Genomic DNA, 9,433 nt, shown 5'->3' with positions numbered 1-9,433 from the left:
TGGTGAGGGCCTCCTGTCCTGGAATGAGGCTGCAGTGCTTCCTGGTCCCCTTTTCCCACCCACACCGGCAGGCGGCTGCTGCGGGAGAACACGAGGGAGGCTCTCGGGGCGCTAGGCAGCGCTGTGTGTGTGGCTGTCAGGGGAAAGAGCCGAGGCTCCTGACTCGACCTGCCATTGACTCGCGTGGCTCTGCGCGCCATCAGCCGGGGCGGGCCAGGCTGCGGACGTGACTCAGGCTTGGGCCGCATGGCCGCACTTTCCTGACGAGGCATGAGGCAGGCCAAGAGCTTTGCACAGCGTACAGGGAAGTGGGAGGGAGGCGTCTTTGAGCCGGTGTGTCTCCTCCGCTTCTCCCTTGCTGCTTGGGCCGAGGCGGGAAGGGAGCGAAATGTTCCCGGCTGAAAGTTTTTGTCCTCGGCCTTGAGGAATAAGCCTGAGCCTCCGGCACGGCTGCTGGCAGATGGGTTTCTGAATGGCATCCAGCCCGCTCTTTGGACCACCAGCTGAAAGCACTGAGGCCCAGAGGCAGCAAAATGGGACCTTTGAGGTTCCCCCACAGGCCTCGGGGAAGCAAGGAAGCAGCAAAGGCTTAGCGTCGTCCCTGGGTGGGCTCGAACCACCATCCTTTCAGTTAACAGCCGAACGTGCTGACACATTGTGCCACAGAGACACGGAGGGGCAAGGCTGTATTGAGCACAAAAGCCGGGAATCAGCTCAGGGTACGGTATAGCACATGCATGCAGTGGTTAGACAAGCAACAGCAAGGAACTGGACTGGTATGGAGCGAAAGTTCTGTGGGAAGGAACCGAAAAGAGCAACGGGGCTGTAGTACAGCGCTCGCATACACTTTCTTTGGCCTGTTTTGCTGGAAGAGTTAGCAGAGCGAGATTGTTAGTCACAGGACAGTGGGTGGGTTTATGGAATTTCTGGACTCTGGGACCAGAGGGGGCACATGCACCACCTCTGCAACTGACGTTTGCTATCTCACTCCATAACAACACACCTTTTACCTCTCAGGACCAAAATACACCGTGAAAGAGATCTAACGGCATAAGCTTAGGGTAAGCAACTGCAGCCCTAACAACAATTTGAAGAGATTCAAAACCGCCTCTGTCTTTCCACACCAGGGACAGCAGAAAGGACATCAGTAGCACCTGCAAGAGACCAACAAACAGACTCCTTGGGCATTCTGACTCTATCTTGCCATCCAGGTGTAGTAAAAGCTGCTGTAACACGCAAGCTTTGTATGTTCTTTAGGGCTAACCCTAGCCAAACAGCCGGGATCCCTTGCTGATGCTTAGAAAGTGTGCCGTCTCCCTGAAGTCCAAGCAACATCGGGTGGGAACAACGGTTTCTTCCTGACAGGGATTTTTATTCCATTCCCCCAGAGCTCAAGCTGATGGGGGCAAGTGTTTGTGCAGGGCTCTGCCTCCTCGTAGGTGTGTGAGGGGGAGCCATCAACGAAGTCTTTTGTCCACGGATGATCCACTGTGGCTTCTCTGATGTCTCAGTCAGGGCCTTCTCTTGTTGGAAAGGAGATGACGCCTCTTCTGGTAAACTAGCATTTCACACTTGGTAATGCTTCTCTCCTGACTGGTGGCGGGGCGGCGGCAAAAGGGGTTTACAGCTTTAGTGCCAATGCTTATATATCACCTTACAACATGGGCTACGTCTATTATAGGTGAGAATAATGCATGCAGCAACTCACGAGCTTGTCATAAACTCTAAACACGTTTTATAAAGCTAATGCCTGTTTTAACAACACTAACAAACAGGTGAGCAAGACTAGTTTCCAGCCATGCGTTTGTCACTTTTCAGTAAGCCCTAGGGGCACCTGGTCTGCCAGTGTCAGAAGAGGATCTGCCCTCTCTTATCCCCAGGTGTCTGTACTGGGAGCAGTACTGTTCAAATTATTCATAAATGATCTGCGGAAAGGGCTAAACAGTGAGGTGGCAAAATTTGCAGATGATACGAAATTGCTCAAGATAGTTAAGTCCCAGGCAGACTGCCAAGAGCCACAAAGAGATCTCACAAAACTGGGTGACGGGACAACCGAATGGCAGATGAACGTCGATGCTCATAAGTGCAAAGTAATGCACATTGGAAAACATAATCCCAACTATCCCTATAAAACGATGGGCTCTAAATTAGCTGATACCACTCAAGAAAGAGATCTGGGAGTCGTTGTGGATAGTTCTCTGAAAACATCCACTCAATGTGCAGCGGAGCGTTGGGAATCATTAAGAAAGGGACAGGTAATAAGACAGAAACTATCATATCGCCTCAATATCAATCCATGGTACGCCCACATCTTGAATACTGCATGCTGATGCGGTCGCCCCAATCTCAAAAAAGATATATGGGAATGGGAAAGATTCAGAAACGGACAACAAAGATGATGAGGGGATATGGACCAGCTTCCATCTAAGAAGAGATTGATAAGATTGGGACTTTTCATCTTGGAAAAGAGACGACTAAAGGGGGATACGAGGGAGGTCTATAAAACCATGACCGGCGTGGAGCAAGTAAATAAGGAAGAGTTATTTACTCCTTCTCATAACACACGAACTAGGGGTCACCAAATGAAATTAATAGGCAGCAGCTTTAAAACAAACAACAGGAAGTCTTGCTTCACGCACCACACAGTCAACCTGTGGAACTCTTTGCCAGAGGATGTCGCGAAGGCCAAGACTGTAACAGGGTTCAAAAAAGCACTAGATAAATTCATGGAGGATAGGTCCATCTATGGCGCTTCGCCAACGGTATCCCTAGCTAGGTATCCCTGTTTGCCAGAAGCTGGGCATGGGCGACAGGGGATGGAGCACTTGATGATTCCCTGTTCTGTTCATTCCCTCTGGGGCACCTGGCATTGGCGGCTGTCAGCAGACAGGATACTGGGCTAGGTCTTTAACTTTGACGGATAGCTGGGAAGACGGTAAATCAGACAGAACCCGTTGGACAAACCTCTTCATTTCCTTGTTATTGCCTGACTCCTTTAATTCTTTTCCTTTTCCTTAGTTCCCAGCAGACCGACTAGCCACCAGATTTGGGTGCTAGCAGAGGGACCCGACGAGCTCCTTCTTTTCGGCAGCGTTGAACATGCCAGGGCACAGTCAGATTCTGGATGCTCATCTGAATGTAACGCCTAGCGCTCACCTTTATTTCTGTTTCTTAGCTCTTTTGGGCCATCGATCTTTGGTCTGACCCGTAGGATCCCTGCATTAGGAGAGATGGCTAATTAATGAGCCCATAAACCTTGGAAATCAAATGAAACCTGAAATCCGTAGAAGACCTCGAAAGGCCCTTGGGGGGTGGAGTGCGAGCTGAGGAAGAGTTCCCTGCACAGCTTACCTCTCCATTCTCGTTTTCCTGTCCTGAGCACAAAAGCCAGGAAGCAGCTCCGGGTAGGGAGGGGATACCATATGTGTGCAGTGGTTAGACAGGAAACAGCAAGGAACTGGACTCGTATGGAGTGAAACTGTAAGCATCTTCTGTATGCCTGATGACTGCAGGTTTGAGAGAGTTATGTGGGAAGTGGAGGCTTTCGGTGGGCTTTCAGAGGAAATGTAATGGAAAGGCAGCTGAAAGTGGAATCCCAGCTTTTTAAACAATCCTCCCCTAACACACCAAACAGCTCAGGTCTAGTTACTCATTGAAAATTAGAATAAAGTTACAGCAAGATTTCATCATAAATGAAGTCAAAGCCTAAAGATTTCAGAACGCAACTGCTATAAGGAGCCACGAGGGAAGCAATACAAAGTCAACCTGGCCTCAGAGAAAGGCAGTTAAACAATTTCTCTTTTTTAAAGCAGCATAATCTCCCCAAACGGAAGGGCACTGTTCCCGGAGAAGGGTCCTGGAGAGGGTTTCCCTCGTTGGTGCCGGCCATCCACCTCCCCGAAAGGCGGGAGCTAGGTCGACGGAAGAATTCTTCCGACCAAGGCGCGGACTGATGTAGCCGCGCCGATTTACGTTCCCCGTGCAGCTCAGGCCCGAGGGTCGGTGCGTGCTGAACAGTTAAGTCAAAACAGCTCCGTCCGTCAGAGGTGTGCAAAAGGGAAAACCCGCTCCTGGGCGACTCGGCCACGCCGCCCTAACCCGAGAGCATAGCTAAAGGGCATTCGGGGAGGCGGTGGGTGGGCCTCAAGCGACGGAAAGCCCTCCTCCAGCACGGGGTTGTGACAGCTTAGTCTCCGTAGCACAGACAGGGTGGCCACCAAGAGACAGGAAAAGACAGCGAAAGCCAAAGCGGCCCCAGGGCAGGGGACGAGGCTGCCTGTTGGACGAGGGGACCAGGTGGGACAGGCGTTTTGGACAGGCCGTCCTCCCGTCAAAGAAGGAAGAGCCCGAGAAGAAGGGCCAGGCAAGAAGCTACAAGCAGGGAAAGAAGCACAGCAGGCAGGCAGCTCCCCTTAGAGCCAAGGAAGGCTCCGGTCCAAGCCCCCCAAAAGCAGACTAGAGAGCAGATCAGCTGCAAAAGACCAGGGAAAACCAAGAACACAGAAAGAGCCTTATAAGACCCAAGTAAAGTTTCAGAGCTGAGCTTTGCTTACAAAGAGGAACGTGTGACAAAGATACCTAGAAGTACAGGGCCTGTGGAAAAGAGCACTCCCAAAGGCCCAGACTAAGAACTGCTTTCCTGAAAATCTGCTTTGCAGTACACTAAGCCTAAACAGCCCACTGTCGGTTTTCTGTTGTTCAAACCAATCCCCAGGGGAGAGCATGAACGCAGTCCCCCGCTACTACAAATTATGCAGTCGAGTTTCCCGCATTTGGGGAAATCACAGGGGTCAGCACAGCCGCAGTGCAATGGATGAGCCGCATCCTGGGAAAACCACCTTCGTGATCATGGTATCTCCCCTGCCAGGTAAGTATGAGCTCCTGCTGCCCGGCCGCCGCCCGCCCTCGCTCGCCCCGCACTTATAACACACGGGGCGGACCGCCGCGCCCCCACCGCCGGCCTCGCCCACACCGGCCCCCACTGCCGACAGCTGCCCCGACGCGGCCCCCGGAGACCGTCCCTTCCCCACGCCGAGCTCCCGGAGCCAAAGTTGGGCCCTGCCTGGCAGCCTGCGTCCGCTCCCACAATGCTCTGCTCGCACACAGATCTGCATACCTGCTCACGCGGCTCCGCCCCTCCGCTCGGGCCCCTCCCCCTGCCCGCCCGGGCCGCCGCTCTTGCGTGCTCAGCTCTTTGAGCTCAGATGGGGTGTAAGTGCTCAGATCGAGTGCGACAGACCTTAACTTTGCCATGTGAGGGTCATTCTATCCCCATTACCTGCCTTGCTTATTTATACCTATGACTATCTTTAACTGTTGTATGTGTGATGTACCCTCAGTGCTTGCTGACTGTATCTTGAACTCACCCACAGTATACCCCACATTGGGGACATTGCACACTGTATAAAGTTATGTGCTGTCCAGTACCAAAGTACTAGCATCCCCCTATACTCTGTATGTCACCCCTGATGACCAGTAACTGATGTTACAAACTCTCTATTCTTAAACATTTTCTAATAAACATTTAAAACTAAAATCGCCCTATACTCTGTATGTCACCCCCGATGACCAATATCTGACGTTTCAACTCTCTGTATCGTTCATTTTCAAATATTTTCTAATAAACTTTTAAATCTTGGCCTATCCAAGGCCGTGATCAAGTGTCTTGATGTTTTTGGTCTTTTGGCCTCGAGATGAAAACCTTGTCTGTGTTTTGGGAACCTTGAGGTAAAAAATTGTCTAAGTTGTAGCGGGTCCCGTCCCGGGAAGCCAGGCTATCAGAGAGACGACGTGGCCCACCTGCTGCTGGGGAAAGAGTGCAGCTTGCATTTCGCTTCTCTCTCACTCTCTCTCGCTCTCTCCCCACCGGAAGTTGGTCCAATACAAGAATGACCTCCCCTGCCTTGTCTCACGTCAGTTTCTCCTCGGGGCAGAAGGTCGGGCGTTGTCAGCCACTCTCCAGAAACTGGACGGCCACTCGATCCCTTTTGTTACCTGCCAAGTGAGGCTGAGTGCACTGGCAGGCAGCGCCTTTTGAAGAAGTGGAAGATTGGACAAATGACCAGGGAGGAGTATAAAAATATTGCTCAGGCACGCAGGAGTGAAATCAGGAAGGGCAACTCACGCTTGGAGTTGCAGCTAGCAAGAGATGTTAAGAGTAACAACAAGAAGGGTTTCTTCAGGGATGTTAGCAACAAGAAGAAAGTCAAGGAAAGTGTGGGCCCCTTACAGAATGAGGGAGGCGACCTAGTGACAGAGGATGTGGAAAAAGCTAATGTACTCAATGCTTCCCCACCCTCCCCCTTCGTGATTTTGTCTTCACGAACAAAATCAGCTCCCAGACTGCTGCTCTGGGCAGCACAGCATGGAGAGGAGGTGACCAGCCCTCTGTGGAGAAAGAAGTGCTTCGGGACTATTTAGAAAAGCTGGATGAGCACAAATCCATGGGGCCGGATGCGCTGCATCCGAGGGTGCTAAAGGAGTTGGCGGGTGTGATTGCAGAGCCACTGGTCATTATCTTTGAAAATTCATGGCCATTGGGGGAGGTCCCAAATGACTGGGAAAAGGCTAATGTAGTGCCCATCTTTAAAAGAGGGAAGAAAGAAGGAGGATCCGGGGAACTACAGGCCAGTCAGCCTCACCTCAGTCCCTGGAAAAATCATGGAGCAGGTCCTCAAGGAATCAATTCTGAAGCACTTAGAGGAGAGGCAAGTGATCAGGAGCGGTCAGCATGGATTCAGCAAGGGCAAGTCACGCCTGACTAACCTAATTGCCTTCTGTGAGGAGAGAACTGGGTCTGTGGATGAGGGGAAAGCAATGGATGTGTTCTTCCTTGACTTTAGCAAAGTTTTTGATACGGTCTCCCACAGTATTCTTGTCGGCAAGTTCAAGAAGTTTGGGCTGGATGAATGGACTATAAGGTGGACTATAAGCTGGCTAGGTCCTCGGGCTCAACGGGTAGTGATCAATGGCTCCACGTCTAATTGGCAGCCGGTCTCAAGCGGCGTGCCCCAAGGCTCGGTCCTGGGGCCGGTCGTGTACAATATCTTCGTTAAGGATCTGGAGGATGGCGTGGACTGCACTCTCAGCAAGTTTGCAGATGACGCTAAACTGGGAGGAGCGGTCGATACGCTGGAGGGTACGGATAGGCTACAGAGGGACCTAGACAAATTGGAGGATTGGGCCGAAAGAAACCTGATGAGGTTCAACAAGGACAAGTGCCCAGTCCTGCACTTAGGACGGAAGAATCCCGTGCACTGCTCCAGACTAGGGACCGAATGGCTAGGCAGCAGTTCTGCAGAAAAGGACCTAGGGGTTACAGTGGACGAGAAGCTGGATATGAGTCGACAGCGTGCCCTTGTTGCCAAGAAGGCTAACGGCATTTTGGACTGTATACGTAGGGGCATTGCCAGCAGATCGAGGGATGTGGTCGTTCCCTTCTCTTCGACGTTGGTGAGGCCTCATCTGGAGTACCGTGTCCGGTTTTGGGCCCCACACTGCAAGAAGGATGTGGAAAAACTGAAAAGAGTCCAGCATAGGGCAACAAAAGTGATTAGGGGGCTGGAGCACATGACTTATGAGGAGAGGCTGAGGGAACTGGGATTGTTTAGTCTGCAGAAGAGAAGAATGAGGGGGGAGTTGATCGCTGCTTTCAACTACCTGAAAGGGGGTTCCAAAGAGGATGGATCTAGACTGTTCTCAGTGGCACCAGATGACAGAACGAGGAGCAATGGTGCCAAGTTGCGGTGGGGAAGCTTTAGGTTGGATCTTAGGAAAACCCTTTTTCACTAGGAGGGTGGTGAAGCACTGGAATGGGTTCCCTAGGGAGGTGGTGGAATCTCCTTCCTGAGAGGATTTTAAGGTCAGCCTTGACAAAGCCCTGGCTGGGATGATTTAGTTGGGGATTGGGTTGGACTAGATGACCTCCTGAGGTCCCTTCCAACCCTGATATTCCATGATTTGAAGCTGTTCCCGTGTATCAAGGTGAGCTGCAGCTCAGCGAACCCCAAGGATCTGAGCGAGGCGAGCTACTTTGCAGCAGAGGCAGACCAAGCAGCAGGTACCGTACAACGCGGGGTGGCACACCGGCCGGGGGATAGAATCTCATGTGCGAGATCCCGGCTCCCGTTACTTTGCAAAGTGTGTGCGTTTGCTCCGGGTTTTAGCTGTGGGCCAAGTGCCCTCTGGCTTCTCGTCCGGTCTCCGTCCTCCATGCGCCTGGGCATCAGCGGGACTGTCTCAGGAGAGCAGCTGCCCCATCCCAATCTCCGCCCAGCCGGGGAAGGAGCAGAGGCAGCCCGGAGAAAAGACTCCTTTGAGCGCCGGAGACGGCCGGAGCATCTTATTTGCATAGCCACAGTGCATTGCGTGCAGCGAAGCGAGTCCCTGGTCAAGGGGCTGGTTTTGCTCCCTGTGTCCCCGGTTTCGATGATCCAACTCGGGCTGCCAATCGGTTCAATTCCATTTCCTCTGAAAGCTAGCGGTGTAGCGGGCTGGGAGAGTAGTCACGGAGCATGCGCAGTTCCAGCTGCTAACCCCTCCCTCACCGGGGCTGGAGAGGGCAGACGCGCCCCCGGGGCAGGCTGGGAGATGTAGTTCCAGACTCTCCCTGGAGCGGAAGTGACGTCACAGAGGGAGGCGGAGCCGGAGCGCGAACGGGGGCGGGGCGCTTCGGTTCTGCCTTGCTCGCGCGGGGCCGTTGGAGCCTCTCCCGGGGCTGGAGAAGGTTTGTGACGTTGTATTCTGGGCATGCGCAGATCGCGGCGGGAGAGACCTTCATTAACGCTGCAGCCTCCAGGTCCCGGCGCGAGCCCGGGGGCGGGGGCGGAAGTGTCGGTGCAGCCCGGACATGGCCGGGGGGGGGGAGCCGGTGACCCCCGAGGAGCGGGGAGAGAAAGGGGGGGGGCTGAGATCCCCTCGGATTTACCGCTGCCCCCCCCGTGGGGACCCCCCGCCCCCCCCCGCCCTGCCCCCTTTCTCCCTAGAGAGCCACGAGCAGCCCCCAGGGTGACCCCCCTCCCCCCACCCCTGAGAAGTTCCCTGCCCCCCCCCCCCGATTGTGCCCCATTTTCTCTCCCCTTCGCCAGTGGCCAGTTCAGAGCTCGGGTTTGGGGGGTTTCCCCCATTTCCAGCTGCAGGGATTTGTCCTTGTGCGGGTGGGAAATGGTTCCCCCCAGTGATTCCTGAGCTGGGCAGAGGGTGAATGGGCAGAGGCTGGGGGGGCCCTGAGACAGGGACACCTCTGGGCTGGGCTGGGGGGGCCTCTCTCTGCTGGCAACGGGGCCTGGGAAGGGCCAGGAAGGGGAGGGAGGAGCAAGTGTCCCCCATGGAGACGGCCCAGCCCCAGGTTTCCCAGTCCAGCACCACCAACCCAGCAGCCCCCCCCCCCGCCGTGCCTCCTCCATCACCTGCTAGTCACATTCCCAGACCCCAT

At 53.9% G+C, this 9,433-nt stretch overlaps 1 non-coding gene across 1 annotated transcript; it reads right to left on the bottom strand.

Moving 5' to 3' along the window:
- Positions 1 to 4,711: 4,711 nt before the first annotated feature.
- On the bottom strand, positions 4,712 to 4,875 carry LOC123360845. The gene has a single exon (XR_006576076.1). It is a non-coding gene; the product is annotated as a U1 spliceosomal RNA (small nuclear RNA).
- Between the last annotated feature and the right edge of the window lie 4,558 nt (positions 4,876 to 9,433).

The sequence above is a fragment of the Mauremys mutica genome, unplaced genomic scaffold (genome assembly GCF_020497125.1).
Source record: "Mauremys mutica isolate MM-2020 ecotype Southern unplaced genomic scaffold, ASM2049712v1 Super-Scaffold_100320, whole genome shotgun sequence".
Classification (NCBI taxonomy): domain Eukaryota; kingdom Metazoa; phylum Chordata; order Testudines; family Geoemydidae; genus Mauremys; species Mauremys mutica.
The sequence above is the reverse complement of the archived record's forward strand: the minus strand, read 5'-3'. Positions and strand labels throughout refer to the sequence as shown.